This window comes from Schistocerca serialis, chromosome 5 (assembly GCF_023864345.2).
Source record: "Schistocerca serialis cubense isolate TAMUIC-IGC-003099 chromosome 5, iqSchSeri2.2, whole genome shotgun sequence".
Taxonomy (NCBI): Eukaryota; Metazoa; Arthropoda; class Insecta; order Orthoptera; family Acrididae; genus Schistocerca; species Schistocerca serialis.
The window spans coordinates 785,771,029-785,797,559 of record NC_064642.1 but is presented as its reverse complement, the minus strand read 5'-3'; the positions used below and the strand labels follow the sequence as shown (position 1 = coordinate 785,797,559).

The 26,531-nt window shown below is 42.6% G+C and overlaps 1 protein-coding gene across 1 annotated transcript in view; it reads left to right on the top strand.

The window, feature by feature from the left end:
* LOC126482223 (atrial natriuretic peptide receptor 1) overlaps positions 1-26,531 on the top strand; it is a 1,286,869-nt gene that overhangs the window by 504,597 nt on the left and 755,741 nt on the right. The window lies entirely within an intron of this gene.

The window sequence follows — 26,531 nt, the reverse complement described above, 5'->3', positions numbered from 1 at the left end:
CAAAAAATTCCAGAACATTCGTAATTTCGCGCCAATGGTATGTTGGAGCGATATGTGGTTGGCATCCTTGCACACGCCTTTGTTTAATGTGTAACTGTCGGAAGTTTCATTGTTGTATGTTTGTTATTTAATGTTCAGTGATGTACTGAGTAGAGCGTTGTATCGCTCAGTATGCGAGTTTTGAGGTAGCAGAGTGAGAAGAGCAACACGTCGGCACAAAATTTTGCGTGAAACTTAAGAAAACCCTTACAGAGCACGTCAGATGATGCAGTAAGCCTACAGTGATGAATACTTGAGCCGTACTCGGCGTTACGAATGGTTCACACAATTTAAAAATGGGCGGGCAGAAGTCCTTCAGGACGTCCTTCGACGTCTACGGACGACGCTCATGTCAGGTTACCGAAGAATGTAACATTTCAGTCAGATTATGTCATGAATTCCTGACACAGCATCTTGGAATGCATCGTCTTTCCGCCAAGTTCGTCTCACAGCTCATGAGTCAAGACCAGAAAGACTTTCGCCTCGAAATTTATGAGGAGCTTTAAGATCGCGCAAACGAGAACGATATGTTTGTTAAGATAATCGTAACTGGTGAAGAGACGTGGGTCTGCAGTTACGAAGTTGAGACTGAGGTTCAGTCTTCATAGTTGGTCGGGAAAGTTTCTCCAAGACCAAAAAAAGCTCGTCAGGTCAGATCAAATGTCAAAGCCATGCTGATAATTTTCTTTAACTTTGAAGGATTAGTTCATCATGAATTAGAGTCACAGGGACAAACTGTAAATCGATGGTATTGTCGGGACGTGTTGCGACGCCTACGAAAAATATGAGAAGGAAACAGGCTGAAATGTGATAAGTCATGGCTCTTGCATAACGATAACACTCCCTAACATTCATCCCAGTTGGTGCGTGACTACTGCACAAAAAATGAAACCACTGTGCTGCCACACCCTCTATACTCTTTTGACCTTGCCCCTGCAGACGCAACGATAGACGGCATAAAAGAAAATTCTCATGCGCCGCTTCACGGAATCCAGCAAGAGGGATACCAAGACTGCTTCAGGAAGTGGAAACGGCATTGGACGTGGTGTATCAATTGTGGAGGAGAAGATTTCGAAGGAGACCGTGCACCATCAGTAAAAGGTAAGCGTAGAAAAATTCTGTCGACAAAGTTCCAGAATGTTTGAACAGACCTTGTGTTTCTACTCTCAGTGAAAGTTGTAACCATCTCTTTTACAACAGTGTAAACGTGATATTTAAAAGTGTTCGGCAAACCTCAATGGCGAATGTTACTGTCGCCTGCGTAAATAATTTTCTGTATACTGAGAAACAGTAGTCAGCTATGGTTACCCAAAAATTGTTTAATGGCTTATCTTTGTTTCTTCCTTGGGATTTTCTCGAAATTTTTCATTGGCATAGGGTATCTAGAAAGGTATTTCGTATCTGCAGAGGAGAAATCCAAAAAAAATTTACGTGTTTTCGAAAGTTTTATTACATCGCATTTTGACTTTATTAAATGTATCGAGTTTTATACTAAACATGGATGTCTGCCACTGACAAGTTTCCTTATAAAATGAAGATGATTTACAGCAGCTGTTGAATGGAATGATCTGTCTAATGAGTACACAATATGGACTGAGAGTAAAGTGAAAGCAATAAGGAGTAGCTGAAATGAAATTAGTAATAAATGTAACATAAAATTGGTGATGACGTAGTAGGTGAAGGTATTCTGATAACTTGAAAGCAAAATGAGAAATGATCTACAGAGCAAGGACAGAAAAAGGACACTAGCAGAGACAAAGAGCATTCCTGGCCAACACAAGGCCAGGAAGGAAGAAATTCGGATAACATACGCTTTGAGTACAATATTTCTTGGTAATGAATCATTGACTGTGAGAAAATAGGGAAATAAGGGAATCAAAGAATTTGAAATTTGAGATGTGGTACTACAGAAGAATGTTGAAAATTAGGTTAACTGATAAGGTAGTCTTCTGACTGATTTGATGCGACTAGCCACGAATTCCTCTCCTGTGCCAACTTCTTCATCTCAGACAGCACTTGCAAAATACGTTCCCAATTATTTGCTAAATGTATACCAATCTGTGTCCTCCTATATTATTTTCACACTGTACAGCTCCCTCTAATATCATGGGAGTTATTCCCTGATGTCTTAACAGACATAGTATAATCATATTTCTTCTTCTTGCCAGTGTTCTCCATATGCTTCTTTTCACATCGATTCTAAGGAGGTTCTCCTCATTCTTTACCTTACAAGTTCACCTAATTTTCAACATTTTCTTGTAGCACCACATCTCAAATTTCAAATTCTTTGATTCCCTTACTTTCCAGTTTTCTCACAGTCCATAATTCATTGAAAATGAAACACTCTACTCAAAGCGTATATTATCTGAAATTTCTTCCTAAAATTAATTTGACACCACTAGCCTTGTCTTGGCCAGGAATGCTCTTCGTCTCTGCTAGTCTCTTTTTTCTGTCCTTCTTGCTTCGATCATGTCTCATTTTGCTTTCAAGGTATCAATGTTACACAGCTCTGAATGCAGTTCCGAAATTTCTATGGGGTGGTTCGAAGGTGTAGAACCACCTTTCTTCAACGAAAACAGACGGATATACTGAAATTTATAGTCGAGTAGTATGAGGTGGTAGGGGAGTTACGCTTGGGAGACTGTGATACCAACTTGGCCACCCGTCTGAAAGCCGCCGTCCTGGATGTAACTCTTATTTCTGAAGTGGAAATGAGATCATGTGACTTATCAATTATCATGTGATATATCAAGTACATAGAAAAATATAAGGAAAAAACCATTGGAGCATAGATTTATCCACTACCGACTTATGTCGCATTTTGTACAGAACAAGGCAAATGATATTGATAACCCATAAATGATACCGTATGTACAAGAGATGTAGTCACGCATGTTATAAGGCTATTGTTATCCACTTCGCCCATTGTTCGTGTCATAGGCTTCAGGCAAAACATGAGTCGGAACGCGAGTGCATACATCAACAATCCTTTGCCTGAGGTGTGCAAGGTTTCCAATTTCACCGCTGATAGAAAAGCTTTCACATGTCTACACAATCTAAATTAATGTACTTACATTCGAATAACGAGTCGACCACATCATCGAGTCTGTACGTTCTACACTACCTGTCAGAAGTATCCAGACATCTGTTAGTGGACATTAATACGGGGTGTACCCATCCATACTTTTATGACGAATTCCGCTGGGGACGCTCTCAATGAGGTGCCTAATGTCCGCAGATGGATGGCAGCCCATTCTTCCCAAAGAGCCGAAAGCAGAGAAGCTAGTGATGCTGGGCAGTGAGATTTGGAGCGAAGCTGACGCTCTAATTCACCCCCAAAGGTGTTTCATTGGTTTCAGGTCGGGACTCTAGGCAGGAATGTTTTTGTCCACAAAGCATCGCTTCAGATAGGCTACTCTGTGACAGGGTGCGCTGTGTAATATATTATTAGTGGTTAGTTAATTTAAAATATTGTTTATTTATTGTTATAAATAAGTATTCTTTATGTGTGCTTTTATTTTAATTATTGGTTTAGTTATTGATTTTAGTTGGTTTAGCTTAGTTCCTATTTCCTTTTATCTTTACTCTCCTGCAAACCTGGAAAATATAAATATTTCGTTTTAAATACCACATAAGAGCAAGAGATGTATTCCGCAGCGCCGATCTTGTGGAAACTCCTCGTCGTTATATGCTCTGCCTGAAATCTCTAAAACCTTTACTCGCTACGCAGATCGTTGGGTACAACTGTGTGGTATGTTGTTTGATGAGTGATGATGATAGGTCTAACAATTTAGCAACTTAAAGTTTATTAATTCGGAGATAATCTCTACGAATTCTGACCGTGGAAAATGCAGGTTCGCACTGTCGTTCCAAACTTCACCTCCGAGCGATCTATGTCTCGTAATATCTGTACCGTGACAATTAACTAATTTCGGTATGGAGATATACACAACTTGAATACTTGATGTTAGTTATTGGATTTTATTTTGTGCAAAAAACTATTTGAACATTTACTATGCACCGTAATGGCGTCTCATAATAATACAATCTTTCTCATCCTCTCACACGTCCGATAGCTCCATTTCCTTCACAAAGAATCCATACAACAAAATCTTTGGCTCGATAAAACATAGAGATGCGGGGAACGTCTGATTCTCGCAGTCGGTATATGCTGTTCGCCACAATATCACTCGTCGCTCCTAGTCTGTTTGATGCATGTATGGAAGCAAGCTAAGCAAATTGTGAATGTTATTTTCTGTGTAGTGCTGGGCGAGTCTTCCGGACAGCCGGAATAAGGACTGATAGTTAGGGAAAATAGTAAGTCAGGGCCCCGCTCACGTCGGCCAGCCCGCGCTTACTGAGGCAAAGGCATAGAATCAGGGCAAGAGATAGAACCCGCGAGTAGGATTATAAACACAAGACAGAAAGGCCACACAAAAACCCAACGTGTCGAAGCAAGCTGAAAGGCCAAGACAGAAACGGAAGCAAAACAAACAAAAGGACACGGAACCACCAAACCTCATGACTCAACAGCCGGAAAATCACACGAACGAAAACACCGAAGACCAACACCCGCACACAAATGATACCACAGGGGAACCATACCAGCACACAAACCAAATTGCGGAAGAGCCGCACCAGCCCCCTCTTACTGAGGAAAGGCATAGAATCAGGGCAAGAGATAGAACCCGCGAGTAGGATTATAAACACAAGACAGAAAGGCCACACAAAAACCCAACGTGTCGAAGCAAGCTGAAAGGCCAAGACAGAAACGGAAGCAAAACAAACAAAAGGACACGGAACCACCAAACCTCATGACTCAACAGCCGGAAAATCACACGAACGAAAACACCGAAGACCAACACCCGCACACAAATGATACCACAGGGGAACCATACCAGCACACAAACCAAATTGCGGAAGAGCCGCACCAGCCCCCTCTTACTGAGGAAACGCTGGACCCCAGTCAACCCCTCATTAGCGTAATTATAAAAGGCAATGAACACGACGGGTTCTTCACAAAAGTAAAATCGAGAAGGAAAAGTCATACGAGCGACACCTCGTCGGATGAGAAAGAACCGCCAATCACCCATGCCCAGAAATACGCAGTGAGACTGAAAAACCTTGAGAAAGAGGAAACTACAAAGTCTCTGTACACAAAACTAAAGCAAGTCAATCTCGCCGCGGAAATCTTGGACATCAAACTTAACAGAAACGGGAGCGCTGTCCTAGTAAGCCGAAATCCAAATCTCGAAGAACTCAGAATCAAAAAGCTCAAAACACACTGTAGGCCCGAAATGAGAATACAGTCCGAAATAAACCAAGAATCAACAACACCAAAGTCTTTCTCACCAAGCCTAAGTGTCGTAATCACTAAAGTTGACTTCGATGTGACAGAAGGCGACGTAGAAGAGGCGCTCAGAGAAATAAATCTAAAATTCGAATGAGTGGTCAGAATCCGTTCCAGGGCGACAGGAAACCCAATCGCAAAAATGCGAGTGATCACCCGCAACCAGGCAACGGTGGATTCGCTTCTAGCAAACAACCTCAAAATGCACTGCAAGGTCCACGAGGTAGAGACATCAAATCTCTCCCCTCTCCAACCAGCGCAATGCGCCAAGTGCCACAGTTATGAACACCTAACCAGCAACTGCAAAAAACCACCTGTCTGCAGTAAATGCGCCGGTCAGCATTTTAGCAGCAACTGCACCGCAAAAGACTCCACACCCAAATGTCAAGGCTGCGGAGGAGAACACATTGCAAACGACGTTAGATGTCCGCTGAGACCAAAGGAACCTGCATCATTTGAAACCACCGCCCCAGTCCGCTGCATCAACACCCCAGCTGAAAAAGAGGCAAATTCCGACGACGAGAAATACGTACAGATTAACGACCTCCTTAGAGCTGTCACCACTGCTCTCATCAACATACTACCTGAGCGAAAGGGCAAAGTTGAAACAGCCATAAACGACATAGCCAAGAAATTCTTCAACAGAAAAATTGCAGTCACACAAAGCTGGAGCTCTTTGCAAGTACATATAAGTGACATGCCTACAGAATATCATTCCTCAATCGCGCCACCAAAGTTAACGCCCTAAAGAGACGCCCAGTCGCAACCTCGTGAAACGACTCTGAAGATACCCCCTGCGCAATTAGACGAAAGTGCAGCACCAGCAGTCGCCCAAACAGGCGGAAAACAGTAGAAAGGCAACACAGTGTCCCCCCCCCCCCCAAAAAAAAGACCCCACAGTTTCACCAGGGACAAAATGGCTACCAAGGATAGAGAAGACACTACCGAAGGCTCCGTCATTGCCTTCGTTAACTCAAATGGGATAAGAACGAAAAAGAACCTCATTGAACACCTAATTGAAAGTGAAAACATCAGTATGCTAGGAATAGCAGAAACGAAGGCAACTGACATCCCAATAGACATCAAAAACTTCACCTGCCACAGGTTTGACAACCCGCAAACTGGAAGACACAGGAATGGAGGAGTAGCTGTTCTACACAACAAAGATTTCCCAGCCACTCTGATAGATATCCCAGAAACATTTGAAAACATACAGGCTGTTATACTCAGAACCCAAACAAAAACCAGGAAAACGGTCTATATAACAACAATGTACACCCCACCAAAAGCAAACATCAGAGAAGATTTCATCAGATACTACGCAATCCTAGGCACAAACATTATCATGGGCGATTTTAACGCACGTTCAACCATGTTCGGGGATACAGATACCAACATAAATGGCAGAACATTGGAAAAACTCTTTGAAACAAGTAACATCAAAAGAGTGGATGTCAAAAAATACCAGCAAAGCCTAGAAACAAACTTACCAGGAACTGAACCCATTATCACAGCAGATGAACTAAACGAATATAACAAAATCGTAATAGCCGCAATAACACAAGCAGAAAGAGACACTGCACCTACAAAAAGGATTAAACCAGGCCTCAGCAGAATCCCAGAACATATACTAGCCACCATCAAATTAAAGAGAAGAACATACAGACAAATGAAACGAACTCAAGGAGACGAACATAGAATAGAATGGAACAGGCTTAACAATCTAGTCAAGAGGCAGCTGGTGGAAATCAGAGCCAAAAAATGGGAAAGAACGTGCCAATTCTTAGACCATAAACAATCAACAAGATTCTGGAACACCTTCAAACGAATTACTGGCGCTAAAACAAGAAACGACCCATCACTTGATAACGAAGGAAATATAATCACGGACAGTCAGGAAAAAGCGGAAATTTTCAGAAAAGTCCTTATGGACACACATCAAATACCAGAAGACCCACTCTTCAACTTCTCTCACAAAAATGAAGTCGACAAACAAATAGAAAACATAATAGCGGCCCCAGAGGTACTCGATAAAGAACAGACCTCACTCCTTCAGGAAATAACAGACGAAGAAATAGAACTAGCGTTAAATAAAGGCAAAAACTCCGCCCCCGGCCTGGACGGGATAACCAGACAACACTTAAGACTGGCACCAAAGAAAGCCCTACCCACATCACTCCACTGTCTTTTCAATGCTGCACTAAATCTTAGACAAATTCCGACACAATGGAAAACAGCAAAAATAATTATGATCCCTAAACCGGGGAAACCAGTCAACAAACCGACATCCTACAGGCCAATCACCTTATTGCCCGTAATAGGAAAATGCTTCGAAAGCATCCTACAAAACCGCCTACAACGCCATACGGAGAAACAAAATATAATACCGAACACTCAAGCTGGCTTTAGGAAAAAAACACTCTACGATAGATCCAATCCTGAGGCTAGTCAACCACGTAACAAAAGCCTCAATAGATTAGACTGTGCATTAGCCCTCTATCTTGACATCGAAAGGGCATTCAATATAGTGTGGCATAATGGCCTATTCCACAAGCTAATAGACTTTGGCGTACCCAGACAACTAGTCCAGCTTATCAAGACCATCCTAAACAATAGACCATCAGCAGTTTCAGTAGAAGGCAAATTTTCAATTACTTTCTCACCAGAAGCCGGTGTACCACAGGGGGCCATAATATCGCCGCTGCTATACAGCATATACACAGCAGACATACCTCGCCCTAACCATTGGAATGAAGGCCTTGCACTATATGCTGATGACACAGTATATTGGTGTCATGAGAGAACAACGGAAGAACTGCAACTCACAAACACCACATACCTAAAAAGGCTAGAAGAATGGCTCAGCCAATGGCTAATTAAACCAAATGCCCTTAAAAGCCAGCTGGTGGTTTTCAGACACCGAAATTACACTCAAAACCGGCTACAAAAACCAGAAGATGTCAGACTACAGTTATGGGGACAAGAAATAAAAGCAACAAAAAACGCAAACTATTTAGGCCTCATTATGGACTCCACCCTCTCATGGAAACCACACATTGATAAGGTGATTACAAAAGCCAGGAGGAGAGAAGGACTGCTTAAGTTGATTAAAGGCAGATTCAACGGAGCCCCAAACGACACACTAGTATATACATATAAGTCACTCATCAGACCAGTACTAGAATACGCAGCACCAGTATGGATAGCAAACGCATACCAAAGCGATAGTATACTAAGTACAGAGAGGCGCATCCTAAGACTAGCCACAAGATCTGGCGCCTATACAAGAAACAGTGAAGTCTATGACACAGCAAAAATCACAACACTAAAAAGTCGACTTATCAAACTGGCAAGCAAGATTGGCCTGAACAGACCACACTCCAGCACATTGACAACTGAGCTGCTACAAGAAAACATCATCACTTTCGACTTCCCCAAATATCAATATAAATATCCGACACACACCATAATACAATGCATTAGACACACACAAGAAGATTTTGACGAACTTAACTTACAGACGGGACCAGAAGATAATATTGGACACTTACTAGAAGAAGACTAAATTAGAATTAAGGAAGAGATCCAGAAGACAATCTAAACTGAAACCAACAATCCCAGGTGAGGTTTTAGAGGGGTTTCCCTTACCTGTAAGGCAAATGCCGGGATTATAAAACCACCCCCTCATAGAGACAGAAAGAAAGAGCATATATAAAGTACATATAACATAAGGAAGTATGAATCAAATGAATCGATCATCATCTTCTCCCAAATTACAAATAAATGGAGCCCCAACAGCACAAATATCCCACGGCTGAAAAGAGCAAAGCTCTAACACCAGCCCGCTCTCTCTCATGAGAGAGAATGAAAGATGCAAAAAAAAAAAAAAAAAAAGAAAACGGGAAGTCATCCCACTACTAAAACACCACATACGCACCCCATTATTGGTCCCCCGTGTAACGACCGTTAATCAACGCACTCCAGGGATTCGGCAAACCTTAACGTATCCAATTGGATTGCTAGAAGGGGTAGCGCGATTCATCGCTCTGAACCACTAGCCTCCAGCCGCCCACCCTGCAGTGGCACCGGCCTGTGCACCATCCCATGCGTCGCTCAGCGCTGACTAGACAAGTGTGTAACTTGTGAGGAACTGGTTAACCAGTGTACCACATTCCTTTTAACTCCTTACGCACTGATCAATGCGCTAAGTGGAGAACTCAGGAGTCATTCCTTCCTCTGATTTCACGCAATTTTTGACAACCACCCTTCGCAGTGCCTGATGGTCCCTACCTGTCAATACATGAGATATACCTGATCTCGGTTTAGCTGCGGTTGTTTATTCGCAACTCCACTTCCAATCACATCACCAATAGTCGACTCAGACAGCCTTAGAAGGGCTTATAAGTCAGTGACGGATCTGTTACTCAGGTGACATCCATTTACTGCCCCACATTAGAAGTCAGTGAGCTCTCCCGACCGATCCACTCCGCCGCTGCTGCTCCTCCACTGACAACACACAGTGGTACTCCACCCCTCCGCCTCTTGCACTGCTGGTGGTTAAGCCTCTCGTGACATCTAGTGGCCAGTTTCGCTTTATATACAGGGGGGGGGGGGGGGGAGCGATACTTTTGATCATACAATGTATGTATCACTAGGAAAACTGAATATTATTCACGTGCGGCTGACATCAATATCTGAGAAGAGGTTGATGTTGATGTTGATGTTTGTTTGTGACAGAACCATTTTTATGCAATCTGACGAGAGATTTCACCACCGCACTATGAGTAATGAGTGGGTCGGCTGGGTGGCGTTGGCTGAAATCCTCTGCGAAAACAGTACTATCTCTTTCAGTTACAACGCCGTTCAGAAGACGCCGTGCCTGTGTGCTGTCTTGATTATTTGAACCCATAAAGCGTGAGTTCTAACATTATTGAGTAACCATAAGACAGTATTTAATAGTTATTCGAGGCCTTACAGCGAATGACTAATGTAGTCGACTTCGTGTGCAACCCAGCTCGTGCTATTCTTACACGACATGAAAGCCGTGAATCAAGGCACTCAAGTACATTACTGATTCTTGAATTCTGAAAGGCATTTGACTCAGTACCACACATATGCATATTATCGGAAGTACGATCATACGGGGTGACTCCCATGTTATTTGGGATGGAAAGTCATCGACAAATGTAGAAGTAACTTCAAGGAAGTGTGTTGGGACTCTTCCCGCTGACGTTGTGCATTAATGACCTTGCAGGCAATATTAACACGAGCAGTAACCTCAGACTTTTCGCAAATGATGCAGTTATCTATAATGAAGTACTGTCTGAAAAAAGCTGCACAGATATATAGTCAGATCGCGATAGGATCTCAAAGTGGTGCAAAAATTGGCAACTTCGTTTAAATGTTAACAAAAGTAGAACTGTGTACATTACAAAACGTAAAAACTTAGCACAACGTACTAGTTTCTGTTACTGAAGATGCACTGATGTGCATTGTGGTTTCGCGTTATGGCGTACTCAAGTCGGAAACGAGTCTCAGCTTCATATACACAGCACTTAAACTGAAGTAGCAAAGTCTATCGATGGATTACTGACGGGTCCCGTTGCAGCAAACATAAAGAGAGATTCAGTCTGGGTATGTGCTAAATTGATTGTACTTCTCATTCTCTATGCAGCTGATGCTTTTAACATAATTTTCTTTTCGTAATCCCCTTATATTTTCAAACAACTTCTCAGTTTCTTGACGGAAGGCGCCTATTTATAACTGTTTATATCTGGGCTTTTCCGTAAGATTAGGCCGGAATTTTACGAGGTCCGGGACGTAAAAGTTTGAAGCCTACCTGTAGAAGTTACATCGAACTTTTTTCGCGAAGTAAACAGAGAGTGCGTTAGAGCTCTCTTAATTTCCTTGGATATCGTTCCCTTAAAGCCTCGTAAATCACTCCTCCTCCTGAAATGCTCTGAATGTTTTACGGCTCTCCCGTTGCCGTTGAAAAGATTCTTACGTTATTTATATTGGAAAATGTTTCCACGGTGCCCATCGCTTAAATTCTACGGACTGAGAAAAGGAATGCATATTCCTTTGTACCAGCGCGTCCACTACAGAGAGTTTATGATGACTGAAGTGTTAATGTTATATAATGTTAACCACGGACTGCCAACACATGCGAGCATATTTCATTCAGTAACTGAAAAGAGGAACGTCCTCACTTTGTTTGTCCCTTATAAATTTACCTTTAAAAATCCGTGGTCCCATCGGACCATATGGATCTTCTGAACTGTCCTTGGTAGAAGATACTACTAAAGAGATTGAAGAAATTACACAAATAACCTTGGAGGTTACTTCTCTTTGTGGCTGAATAAATGTTGTTTAAGTCTTCAAATTAACTGCAGTGTCCTCTGTGGCCTTAAATATACACAGATTTCCACTTTCATGTGTCACTTTTCAGTTCCATATTTTGGTATTGTAGTTGTAGGTGTTATACAGTTCTGACACTGCTACATTTTGTAGTGTGTATGTTAGATTACTTGTTTCTGTGTGTTGCACTGCATGTATGCTTGCTTTTCTGGCCACCTGCCTCCACCACCATTGACTCTTGTGAGCCCAAGACAATTACTGTTTATGCACGTTACAACCATATGATTATGTCTTTGGCCAGTTCTAGCAATCCGTTGTTCATGTACGTTTTACGTAAGTTAAACGTGCTGCGCTAAGTGACAACCTAGATGTACGAGGCCACTGAAGATGCTTCAAGTAAAAAAAAAAAAAAAAAGTATGGAAAATCAGAAGCTGCATTTATACAGTTTCAAACAGGCAGAACAGCAAAATCATTACTACAATATTATTAGCAGCTGCGTTTTGATAAATCAACAAGATTACGAGAGTTTAACAGACTTTTTTCTGATTTATAGACTGGATCTCGGTTCTTCCTGTCTTTTCTTGCTTCACAGGTAGCACAGTGTATTTTATAAACCCGCGATTTGTCAGCCTTATTTTTATTTTTACCGTTATCATGCTACAGGCTGTATCTCACCAGATTATTTGTTTGGAGCGCTATTTACACATCGTGAAGTCCGTGAAGTTTACAAACGTTAGCGAATTTTTACGAGAATGTTTGAGTACGGCATAGTGATCACTTCCACTTTGCCTTCGTTTAATTTACTCCTTCTGTTCTTATCTTTCTGCAGCAGTTTATTAACAATATATGACCCGTAGCCGTTGCTGATGATGTCAACATGCCAGTGAGGCACATTGCCTGCTCTGCGCCCTAAGCTACGAAAAGCAGTCAGTTGATAAGCCTGTCGATGGCATGATGATTGGGAATGACTGTGTCAACTGCTGTATGCAAGGATGTGCCCAAATGGGCGGGGAGGGGGGCATGGGGGGTGGGATCCAGGTGTTCCGGAACACCCCCTCCCCTCTATCGCCTAGATAAAATTACGCGCGACCTAGTTGCCGTGTAGTGAAACTGAAATATATAAGAGGCTATCAAAAGTTTTCACTTGAAGACGTTGTTGCATACATGCAACGAGGAAACACAGGTGAGATATCCATCGGAGAACAGCTTATCTGTCGAAGAGTGCTGTTGTGGCATAATGTGATAAGGGGTGCTCCTTTAAAACAGTGCACGTCGCCATATCGCAAACGTCGTAACGCAGAAGTTACTCACACTCAAATGGGAGACACTCGAGCGCCCGCAGGCAGCTCCGGACCTCTTCACGCTGCAGGAGACCGCGTTCTACCAAACGAGTATGCTCAGCCTGGTGCGTCGGTGGGATCACAGTCTCAGTGCCCGCGGTGTTTCTGGTTACTGGCATACCAATTCTGGAATGTGCGGCCTTCGAACGGAAACTTTTTTATCGCCCTTTATACGTATTCTGATTTTTACCCATAAGATGAAAAAGCGATACGCATTATCGATAGTCATGTCCATTGATAGAATTAAGCTATCGATATGCTGTCTCCTACCCCTTCTTCAATCACGACTAACTATTGTACACCGTTGGTTCAGCTAGAGTTCAGTTGTTGCTCTGTCATTCAGTGCAGTTCTTACTTGTAGTTGCATTTAGTGCAAGTGTTGCCGTTCATTATTTTCATGCTGTGTGCTGCCCTGATAGTTTCTGATTTTGGAAAGTTTGTAACTAGAAAAAAGCGGAAATTCGATTCCCATTCGTCCATTAGCGTTATGGAAAGTTAAAAACATGTACGCTGTACTACACTACTGGCCATTAAAATTGCTACACAACGAAGATGACGTGTTACATAAGAGAAATTTAACCGACAGGAAGACGAAGCTGTGATATACAAATGATTAACTTTTCAGAGCATTCACACAAGGTTGGCGCCGGTGGCGACACCTACAACGTGCTAACATCAAGAAAGTTTCCAAGCCATTTCTCATACACAAACAGCAGTTGACCGGCGTTGCCCGGTGAAACCTTGTGATGCCTCGTGTAAGGAGGATAAATGTGTACCATCACGTTTCCCACTTTGATAAAGGTCAGATTGTAGCCTATCGCGATTGCGGTTTATCGTATTGCGACGTTGCTGCTCGCGTTGGTCGAGATCCAGTGACTGTTAGCAGAATATGGAATCGGTGGGTTCAGGAGGATAATACGGAACGCCGTGCTGCATCCCAACGGCCTCGTATCACCAGCAGTCGAATGACAGGCATCTTATCCGCATGGCTGTAACGGAGCATGCAGCCACGTCTCGATCCCTGATCTAACAAATGGGGACGTTTGCAGGACAACAACCATCTGCACGAACAGTTCCACGACGTTTGCAGCAGCATGGACTATCAACTCGCAGACCATGGCTGCGGTTACCCTTGACGCTGCATCACAGACAGGAGCGCCTGCGATGGTGTACTCAACGACGAACCTCGGTGCACGAATGGCCAAACGTCAATTTTTCCGGATGAATCTAGGTTCTGTTTACAGCATCATGATGGTCACATCCGTGTCTGGCGTCATCGCGGTGAACGCACATTGGAAGCGTGTATTCGTCATCGCCATACTGGCGAATCACCCAGCGTGATGGTATGGGGTGCCACTGATTACACGTCTCGGTCACCTCTTGTTCGCATTGACGGCACTTTGAACAGTGGACGTTACATTTCAGATGTGTTACGACCCGTGGTTCTACCCTTCATTCGATCCCTGCAAAACCCTACATTTCAGCAGGATAATGCTCGACGGCATGTTGCAGGTCCTCTTGGGCCTTTCTGGATACAGAAAATGTTTGGCTGCTGCCCTGGCCAGCACATTCTTCAGATCTCTCATCAATTGAAAACGTCTGGTCAATGGTGGCTGCTCACAATACGCCAGTCACTGCTCCTGATGAACTGTGGTATCGTGTTGAAGCTGCATGTGCAGCTGTACCGGTAGACGTCATCCAAGCTCTGTTTGACTCAATGCCCAGGCGTATCAAGGCCGTTATTACGGTCAGAGGTGGTTGTTCTGTGTACTGATTTCTCAGGATCTATGCAGCCAAATCACGTGAAAATGTAATCACATGTCAGTTCTAGTATAATATATTTGTCCAATGAATACCCGTTTATCATTTGCATTTCTTCTTGGTGTAGCAATTTTAATGGCCAGTAGTCTACTGGACTGCAATGCAAATTTCACTTTGTTCAGATACTTTCGAGCATGGCATCATAAAGGCTGCTCAGTGCCTACATGATTGGCAGTTGTTTTAATTTCCTTTAAATTACTGTAAATGTAACTAGCAATTTTGCTTTAATGGCCAGCATTGTTCCTTGAGATGTGGTATATCTTCATGAATTGTTTGTGGTTTCATAGATTCATGCGGTATATCTTCATGAATTGTGAGTGGTCTCATAGATTAGATCGGTCTCGCTTGTCACATGTTGATGATGGTGATGGCATGGTTGTGTGGCTTGTGATGTCATGCATTTGCCTTAGGCATGTCATTTAGGCGAAAGCTGCATTAAGGGGTAGTTTGCTGTATTACCTGTGGGTAGTCTAATTGAAGTAGTTGATCGTGAGAGAATTGGATTAGGAAAGAAGTAGTAGATGGGTTTTGCTGTCTGGGGAGCAAAGTAACACATGATGGCAAAACTACATAGGATGTAAAATGTATACTGGCAACAGCAACAAAAGCATTTCTTAAAAAAGGAAATTGTTAACATGGAATGTAAAATTAAGTATTAGAAGAGTTTTCAGATGGAATTTGCCTCTATTGTAGCCCTGTACTGAAATGTCACTTGAATATATACATACAGGCTGGTTGTTAGGGGTGTAAGTTCAGATATTGTAATCACTGATACCTTAAAGTGTACCCACTTCAGTTAGTTGATTTTTCTCTGCACATAACGGTCTTCCTACAAATACCTCACATAATTTCAAAATTTCCACACTTCAACGTCTAACGTGCTGCCCAGAGGATAATAACCCTTAATGGCTTGCTATCGCTACACATACATATTACTTCCAGCTCATGAGAGGACGATGGGCTACTGTAGAACTTCCTTATTTTCAGCCAAATATCTCAACAGGGATTGGGAGTGTGGTGGGAGGAATGTCAATTGGGAATTCTCTGGAGGAGATTTCTTCATGTACTTCTTTTCTTAATTGTTGTTACATCTCCTTCATCTGATATTGGGTAGAGGATAGAGGATGAGGGTGCAGGAGTCTGTTGGCTGTAAGTGGTACAAATATTCCACTCTGCAGACAAGTATAAAATATAGAAAGTTGAAGCAATAAAATAAAGAGGATTATTTGCGTGTTTTTAGTTATTTATAAGGAAATTTTTGTTGATTGTATTAAAATATTTAATCATTAGCTTTATTCTTTTTTAATTAAAAATGACAAATCATATATAAAGATGGTACTGAAAAGTGAAGAGTTTAAAGTGAAGCACTGCATATTACTGAAAAGCTGAGAGACCTACACAGTGAAAGGATACATATGTGAAGGAAAATTAGGTGTTCTTGAGGGTCGAAGGGCGTGGGTTCGCTGCATTGTAGCTCTGGATCTGAGGGCGCATGATAGGAAACAGAAAGGGAATTACAGATTAGGTTGTGGTTCAGATCACAATATGGAAAGGAAAACATGTGGAAAGGTGGACAGACAATTTATTGGATAAATAAATATATAAGCAAGTTTCGTCGCCTGTGAGCAACTAGGTTGAATCTTCATTAAGAGAGAGGATGTAGTGTGCGTAGGTATGGTAATGGTGATATGTGTTGATATAGGCATGACAGCATACAACATTTAGAAAAAAAATGTGGGTGGTCGGGCAGTACAATGGGGTTACTGATATGTAATATATGTAGAAGTATTCAGTAGGAATGAGGAGATGTGGATATTTGACCAGAAGATAAAAGAGCCAAGGGGGCAGAGGTAGACATGTGGAAAGCGAGACAGAGTCCATGGTTACAAAGTCTATCGAGACAGTATTGGCACAAGAGAGGATAGGTGGGATCCAGGTTTTGTAGGTGTGCAAGACAGCAGCCAGTTTCAAACCCTGCGTTTTACCAGACAGTAGTTTTGCCTGTGTTACTGTGCTATGGGCTTTTTGCTCGTTGATCGGTTAATTGGATTTACATGTGAACTGCCGATTGAACATTAGTGTGAGGTATTTTAATGTGTTGGTTAGCAGAGTAGGACAGTCATAAATGCTTAAGAGGAAGTCATGGGGACAGGCAGGGCAAGTGGTCCATTTTATAATTATTGGCTGGATTTTGATTGTCTTGAGGAACCATTGGTTACATGAGCAGTTAAACTGACTAAGGTGGCATTGTGAAGGTTGTTGGGATTGATGGAGTGTAGAATGGAGTATAGTGTATTGCAGGAAGTGAATAGGTGGAGAAGGCTTAGGCATTTTATCAGTGTAGAGCATATGATGGAGAAGAGAGAGGCGAGAGCCTTGGGTCTCATTTGCAATAAGCTGAAAGCCCTCTTAGCTTTAGGGGTGAAGAAAGAAAAGGTTTAAAAATGACTGTGAATTGTGTATTACGTGTTATCATGGCTAGAGTGATGCACAGTGCATGTGGCAGTCTACTCAGCCCATCTCTGGCAGCCTGACCTGACCTGCCCCACCCAGGGCTGGCATAGCTGGATTGCTGGACTGCACAGCTGAGCACAACCCATTGGGCCATGCTATCCCGCTGTGTCCCCAGCTGATTGGTTGCTTAGTGGACCAGCCTGTTGCCACTGCTGTGTAACGTTCTGCATCCAGCTACAAAACCTTGTATTTATTCTCCTCTATGATATTTGGTGATTGTGCTGGCCTAGTAGGTAGAGCACAAGACTCCACCTCTGAAGATCCCAGGTAGGAACAAGGATTTTTCGTCGTGCCAGTCCCTCCAGGATGTTTCCAGGTCAACTCGGAATGCTGTCAGAATTGGTACTGGGGGATCTTACCCATGGATAAAAGGCGGCCAGGGCGAAGGACCCGCAACACTTCCCCCTCCTAGTGCCACAGAGCATAGAAAGTCTGAACTCTGTCTGCAGTCAGGCCGACTGTAAGCTCATGGGTTTGCGCCACAGACTTTACTTTTTAATTATTATATTTGATTTTCAGGAAAATTTTAGAACATGTCTTGCTAACTTAAAATACGAAGTAGGAATTTGTGACAGTGGCACTTACAGGTGTTTACAAAAATAGGGGACCGCGAACAACACAACACACTACCATAACTAATATGGTGTAGGAAAACAACTGGCATTCAAAACAGCGTCCAGTCATCTCGGAATGGATAAATACAGGTCCTCTATTGTTTTCAATGGAGCCATATACCATTTTCCCTGCACGATGGTGGCAAGGCGGCAAGGTAACATTGATGGAGGTGGCTAACGACCTCGCGCCCTTCTCTCCAAAATAGATCACAAAGGCTCAATAATATTGAGATATGTTGATTATGGTGGCCAGGGGAGATGCGGCAATTCATCCTCACCCAACTGCATCTGGATGGTGCGAGATGTGCAAAGAGGGGCCCTGTCGTCTTGGAACACATCACCACCATTGGGAAACAGATGTTGTACCTTGGGCTTGACCTGAGCAGCCAAAAAGATAACACCAACTTTGGCAATAAAACGAACTTGCAGAGTAAAGTTAGGGCCCTTAGGATACCACGATATGGCTACTCTAAACGTCACCGAAACCCCAACCCCCGCTTTACCCCACTCAACCACACCCCACTCGTTCTTGGCAGCAATCAGTCTGCATTGTATACTTGAGACAGCATATGTGAGCCATAAGTTCGGTCAGAAATTTGGAACAGTGTGAAACGAGGCTCATCCGACCAAATTACTTTCTTCCATTGATCCACAGTCAACGCTTTATGGCTTCTGCACTACGTTTTTCTGTTACAGGCATTTGCATTATTGATGTGTGATTTTAGAATTCCAACTCGCCCAGCAATTCTCCGCTTATGGAGCTCCTTTCGTGTTATTTTGGTAGCAAAAGCATTGGCGAGTGCAATACCAGTTCTACAGTGACTTTTCCGGTTCTCGTCCACCTATTTTTTGTCACAATCCTCATCAGTGATCGCATCTCACGATCACTCAACACACACTTTCGTCCGCGTTGTGAATTAGCGAATGACTTTTTAGGAGGTATAAATCTTCGTTACGGCCGCTCTTGAAACACACCAGACATTTCGACTACCTTGGTTATGGAAGCTCCGACTGTAAGAGCAACACCAATTTGCCCACGTTCGTACTCTCTTCGCTCCGACATGCTTCACTCACAGAACTACACAGAACACTGTTATGACCACTACTGACGTTTGCAACGTACTGCCAGCATTCGGCAAGTTCTATTCGTGGTTAAGCACAACAGCGCCACCTGAAAGCTTGGTTTATGTTCCTGTGTGTGTACAGCGCTGTGTTAGCACATTTTTGTCCAAACCCCGTAACTGAACCGCCATCGTTTCGCTGATGATGTCGTTGCGATGTTTCTCTTTATTGTAGCTAAATTTCAACAATGAATGGAACAAGTTAACAATGCATATCTAAAAGCAGGCCTGAAAATGAAATTTATGTTAAGTGAAGTGAAGACGTAATTGTGAACATACACAAAAATAAAATGGAGATGGCGCGAATGCAGATGGTACAGAAACACAATAGATAAAATTCTTTGTTGGGTTCCAAGACGTAAGGACAGTACAAGACGACGAAGTAAGAGAAGGTAGCAAGACATTAGAGAACAAGCATGAGCAGTTTGTGCTCATACAGGTGAGGACTAAAAGTCTAGAGGATATTTGTATGGCGTTCTGGTTAAAATCCAATTAGAAAACAGTATAGAGAAAGCATCTATCCGTCTATCCAGCTGCAGATTTCATATGGCTAAAGCTCAAGATGAATGCTACCAATTTTATAATTTTATAGATGTCACTCTGCATGTCCATTAGGCCTTCCCTCAAGTCTGCGTAGTAGAAAATTCTGGACAACAACGGACGTCATGTCTACTATGGTGTTCGCATGTAAGCTGCCATGCGCACACACCCTCTCCCCCGTCATAAATTTATTTAAAACCAAGTGTGGAAATTCTTTATTTGCTGTTGCGAGGTGAGGGGAGGGGAGAACTCACAAATGGATGAACGCTGTTAAGGTTACTGACCATTACTACGTGCGTAGTACCTATGCCAATTTCCCAATGGATTTTAACACAGCCTGTTTATTATTCATTTCAGTTCACATAGATAAGCCGGACATCGCTGGTTAGTATTCTTTCTCTCCTCAAGTTTCCCCGGCTTCCTTACCGTTTATATCAATTTCACATTTTATGTTTATTAATATTCTGGATAATGGCACTCCTCAGAATTCTGAATGTCTCCACTATACACCATCAACCAATTGACTGGCTAGAAAACGCAAGTTATTCCAATCCGAAACGTCCATTGTCAGCACCAAAGCGCCCAATGGATGTCCGTCTGTCAAAGAACTTGGATCAGGTGGAAATGGTAGCCAAACACCCTATGTCATACAACAAGAATCCACATGACCACTAGACATTTAATGATGGTGAATACGGAGAAAGTCTTGTGGCAGCCTTCGGCGTTCATCTATATACTTTAATTGCATTACTTTCTCTGGAACGAAATGAATGGAATCATTGGGAATGATATTACTGAAGACCCAACGCCTTAAAATGAAAAGCGTGGTCAGATAACATAATAGTTCAGGTGATTGCTGTCGATAAGCAGGAAATACGGATTCCAGTGACAGTCTACCACACATTTCGACTTGTCGCAACATATACATTACATTTACACTGGAGGTGGGGTATTTCTTATCGACAAACTGCTTATTGGCTTCTGTGTCGGTCTCCGCCAATTATTCTTTGATGATTTTTCTGACTTTTAGCGAGCGTGAGTGGCTGGCATTGTCGAAGCTTGATCCTCTATTTTTGGTTGAGGAGTCGAGCTCAGCCACTTGTGCTGCAGAAATGTCAGAATATATCATCAAATGAACGATGGCCGAAGGAGTCTAGACAGAAGCCAACATGCAGTTTGTCAACTAGTGGTCACTAAAGCCTTAAAAATTTTTATTTCTTATCGGTTTCCATTGATGTCATTTATGACTTGTGGCAGTGATCTCACCCATATTCCCTCTACTCATATCATGTTGGTGAATTTAAATCACTTGGCTCGTATTCCTGCTGTATGTTGGGGCACGCTCCATCATCAAGTCTTTTCCCACAGCGATGTTATTCTCACGCATCTCATGGGAGAATGTCTAACTGTTCTGTTCAGAAATAATAGAAGGAAGAATTTAAAGAAGTCGGTAACATATGGAGAGAATGGGTGTCTGAACTATACTCTGTTCATCATAAGAATAAACCTGATCCAAACAGTACGCCACGTATTCTTTCGCCCTTGCTTGAATCTCGTTGGATATCGTTTCACGTGCAGCGAAAGCCAAGTTGCGACCTGTGCAGTCAAGTACGATTATAAGGGTACGTTTTATGCTGTGTTACACACGCACATAGACTGCCCGATAATATACGGGACAACCGCTTTACTGGTGCGTTTAACTTGGGGGGCACTGGCCAACCAGTTGTACAACAAGCCTGCAATGATGTGAGCAGCTGCAGTTCAGACGTAAAAAGAGACGGGCAGAGAAACAATATAGCTTCGAATGTCATTTAATTTTTTAAGGAAATGAAGTAATATTCGGCAAAACTGTAGCATTACCGCGCGCTTATTAGGTGACCAGACGGAAAGCATAAAATGCTCTCGTCCTCACTTGACACAGTATTCTAATTACAATCAAATGTGATGAAAATTCCTAGCTTAAACACACAGTAATTTTTCTGAAGTGTGATGCAAAAGCATAGTGCAGGGATTTCACCTTACCGTTGAGTACTTGAAGCCACTGAAGGTATTAATTTGCTACGGTCGCTGGTTCGAATCCTGTCTCGGTCATGGATGTAAGTGATGTCCTTAGGTTAGTTAGGTTTAAGGAGTTCTAAGTCTAGGGGACTGATGACCTCAGGTGTTAAGTCCCATAGTGCTTAGAGCCCTTTGAACCATTTTGAACGTATTAATTACAGTCAGTCGTCTGGTACGCTCTTAGCTTCTTCCTTATCCGAATCCGAGAAACACATTTCAGTACTGCAACTGTCACCAGCTACGTTGATGACGAGTCGATCGACGACAGAATCCACTAAGCCACCCAAGCGCCGCGTTCTGTCCTCTTCTTTTATGACTTGCCATTTTATATCCCGTCAACTTTCGCGATGTGAAAAACCTGCGTGCGTTAGTTCCAGTACGTCTGGCAGCTTAAAAGTATTGTTATTTCACGGGCCAAATCCGTTAACTTGGCTCCAGATCAGTTCTGTTGGTGTCATATTGTAATGGTACAGTGGCAAATGTAAAAATGCAGCATTTGTACGGTGTGCTCGATGCTGTGAAAATGACTGTTTTTCATGTCTCTACGACAAATATCTACATCTGTGGTATAAAACGATGGACATAGTCCAAATAGAGATTATTTAGTTTTTCGTTTTTGTATTAAAAATCAAATTCTTATGTTTTCTTAATGTAAGCAACGTTTATTAGGCGTCTTTCATAAAATATCGATAATTGAGAACGTATATTTGAAGTGAAAAGACAAATTTCGCGTTCTATACGTAATTAAAAACAAGGAGACGTGCATTATGTATCAAAAAAATGGTGATTAATTTTACAATTACGAGATGTAGGTAACTCAAATTAAACGAGAAAAGGAATTGACTCGAGCCACCTAACCATTTATTGCATAGAGTTGACATAATAATACACTATTGATTCCGCTATAGGCCTATACAAATGTGGCCTTGAGGTTCAACTGTAGGTAATACAGTCCCTCGGAAAACTTCAAAGCCGTTCATCTGTGTAAGTTTCTGACAAACATTAAGAGCAATCTTTTTAACCGTGTTCCACACACGTGTTTCACTGCAGAACAGGAAGCGGCCTCCATTTTAATACTGCGTGTTAGCAGCACGACAATCACAGCACAACAGTGCAGAGGCTGTGACTATACACAATTTTTGAAACAAAAATTGAATAACTAAAGCGTGATTAAGAAAAACGTTAATGGCTGCTAATACATCTGAATATCTTAAGGTTTCATTTCATGTAACTTAGTAGGTCCTACTTATATATTAGATACATTATTACTACCAAGAGTGCAACAACACCAGCGCACAGTCGTGGTCAAAACGAGCGAGACCCCTCGCCTTTTCCTAATGCTGATCCGCACAGCTTCAAAGTCTGCTACACAGCATAACAGGCAAGGTGACGAAGTGCTATCAACATACTATGCACAGGCGTGAAATTGACAATTTATCCGAACTTTATCAGACTGTTTTCAATCATGTCTAAGACTATATTAATGCTGATTATTGTGTTAAACACGACACGTGAATATAAGATATAAATGAAAAAAGAAACGCTAATTAGTATGAACTGTACTAATAAAAATGAATTTCAGCTTATCGAGGTGACATAATTGTTTTGGTAAGAGAAAATACCCAAGATCGTTACGAATTAGCAAAATATTATGCGCATTGGGCTGCAACATGGTCTGTGTCAATGTTAAGACCACCCATAGTGGATTACCTTTCCTGACCTACCATAAAAGTGTGCAAATTTAGCAATGCGTGGAGATTCATAACGAAATTCAATTAAAAATCATTCAGCGCCACACGTAATTCAATTCAATTGTTGTCAGAAGCGGAAAAAGTAGGCAGTAACAAGTATGAAATTCTACAAGATCTTCATATTTACATCCACAGGACGCTGATACAGAATAAAGGTAGCAATAAAACGAATTGGGGGCGCGCGAATTTTTTAAAATTGCTTTGCTGGTAGTCTACCTGCCTCCATCGAGATTAGAACCGAAAACAAACCAGACCTCCCTTGCAGTAGCAAACACATTTCACTACTCTAGCAGACAACCCAGGCAAACAGCCCTCTTATTATTACCCCAGACATGAATAAGTCGGCAATTCTCAATGAAAATGGCAAAATGATCTGCACGTTCTGTTGCATAGAGCTTTTTGGAGTCAAAAACATACTTGTTACTGCCTACTTTTTCCACTTCTGTCAGCAATTGAACTGACTTACGTGTGGCACTGAATGATTTTTAACCGAATTTTGTTATGAATCTTCACGGATTGCCAAATTTTGCACACTTTCATGGTAGGTCAGCAACACTAATCCAGTATGACTGCTCTGAACGTTGACACAGACCGTTTCGCGGCCGAATGCCCATGATATTTTGCTAATTCGTAACTATTTGGGGTACTTTGTCTTACTAAAACAGTTATCTTACCTCTATAAGCCGAAATTCATTTTTATTAGTACAGTTCATACTAATTAAAGTTTCTTCTTTCATTTATTTTTTGTATTTGCGAGTTGTGTTTAACACAATAATCAGCATTAATATAGTCTTACACATGATGAAAACAGTCTGACAAAGTTCGGATAGTTTTTCAATTTCACGCCTGTGCATAGTATGTTGGTAGCACTTCGTCGCCTTGCCTGTTATGCTGTGTAGCAGACTTTGAAGCTGTGCGGATCAGCATAAGGAAAAGGCGAGGGGTCTCGCTCGTTTTGTCCACGACTGTACGTGTGCTACGGCTTCTGACCAAACATCGCGTTTGTGTTTGTTTACATCAGGTTTATTCGTATGATGAACGGAGTATACACATGGGAATCTCGCTTTAACGTCCTGAGCAAGGTCGCAGCGGTGGGAAGGGCGGAAGGGGGTTGGCGGAGAGGGGGGGGGGGGGGGGCACGTTTACGGTTGCCTTCCTCGCTACATTGTGAAGTGTCAAGAGCGTATCTGTCTCTTGCGGATGATGGTGATGACTGATGAGTACTTGCAGAAAGCGCACAAAATAAATTATACCGTACCCACACAGGCTTTGTAATTGAAGAGGGGACAACTGCAGTGATAAGAGTTCCGCTGCGAACGGCCAACCGGCAGCAGGAGAGTCAAAATTCAACAGCATAGACTTACTCACTGGCAAGTCTCTAAGCTAGAGCTACCGAGTCTGCAAGCGATCGTATTTTCAGTTTACCTCAGTAATACCAATGATTCGACAAGTCAGTGGCCTCTGAGAATGAAACCCAGCTCATGAAGCACTGAGATGGTCTCTTCTAATGCAAACTCTACAGCTGAGAGAAGACTAGAACGGTCACCCCTGCGCAACACAGGAGTGGATTTACCTAGCGCCGAGAACGAAATTGTTCAAACGGCTCTAAGCACTATGGGACTTAACTTCTGAGGTCAATAGTCCTCTAGAATTTAGAACTACTTAAACCTAACTAACTTAAGGACATCACACACATTCATGCCCGAGGCAGGATTCGAACCTGTGACCGTAGCGGTCGCGCGGTTCCAGACTGTAGCGCCTAGAAACGCTCGGCCACACGGCTGGCGCCGAGAACGAGACTGCGCTTCTGTGTACATGCCAAATTAATTCATCCGGGCTTTGGAACGTTTTGTTGTGTTTGAGGACGAATGGAAGGGATAGTTTGGAACCTGGTGTCGGCATGTACAGGGTGGCGATTATTGAAGTATATGAAATAAAATCGTCATAGCTTCTGAACAGTTTGCATTAGGAGGTTCAAACTGGACGTTTGGTCGCGGGACGTGATGAGAATTAATAAGCGCTGTGTGATTTGGTTTAGCGACGAAGCCCACTTTCATTTGGATGATTCATCAATAAGCAAAATTAGCGCACGTGCGGGACTGACAATCCGCATTTCGCGATCAAGAAGTCTTTTCACCCTCAAAGGGTGACTGTGTGGTATCCAATGTCCAATCACGGAATAATCGGAGCGATAGTCCGTGATGGCGTGGTGACTACCAAACGATCCGTGAAGGTTTTGGAAGATGATTTCATCTCTATTATCCAAAGTGACCCTGAGTTCGACAAGATGTGGTTCGTGCAAGACGGAGCTCGACCCCATCGAAGTTAGAGAGCGTCTGATATCCTGGAGGAGCACTTTGGGAACCGCATTCTGGCTCTGAGGTACCCACAGGCGACTGTCATGGGCCTTGACTGGCCGCCATATTCTCCGGATCTGGACACATGCCACTCTTTTTTGTGGGGCCGTATTAAAGACAAGGTGCACAGCAATAACCCCAAAACCACTGCTGAGCTGAACACAGCCTTTGAGGAGGTCATCATCGGTGTTCCGACACATCAGCGGGTCATGCAGAATTTCGCTATTCATCTGCTCCACATTATCGCCAATGATGGATGGCGTATCGAACATTTCATAACTTAAATCCGCATATCTATAAGGATATTTAAATCTTGAATAAAGTGTGCACATGCCGTAATTTGTAACTAATTTACATTTTTTTCATGTAGTTCAGTAATTGTCACCCTGTAACCTACAACTCTCAGATAACAGCAAGGGTTGTGTCGATCTTAACGTCCCCAGTCGACGGACGGATTGCCGCCAACAATGCGGAGAGATTTTCAGCTTGACTCTGACACATGATCAGGAACTGTACGCCAACCAACCCTCCTACATTTTCAGGCCAAAAACCAGTGATGTCAACAGCTGGAATTCGAACGAGCTACATCTGAGTCGAGCACCACAGCGCAACTGCGTGTTAGGGACTCGGCTGCAGAGAAGTATTTCGTTAAGAAGGATAAAAATTAA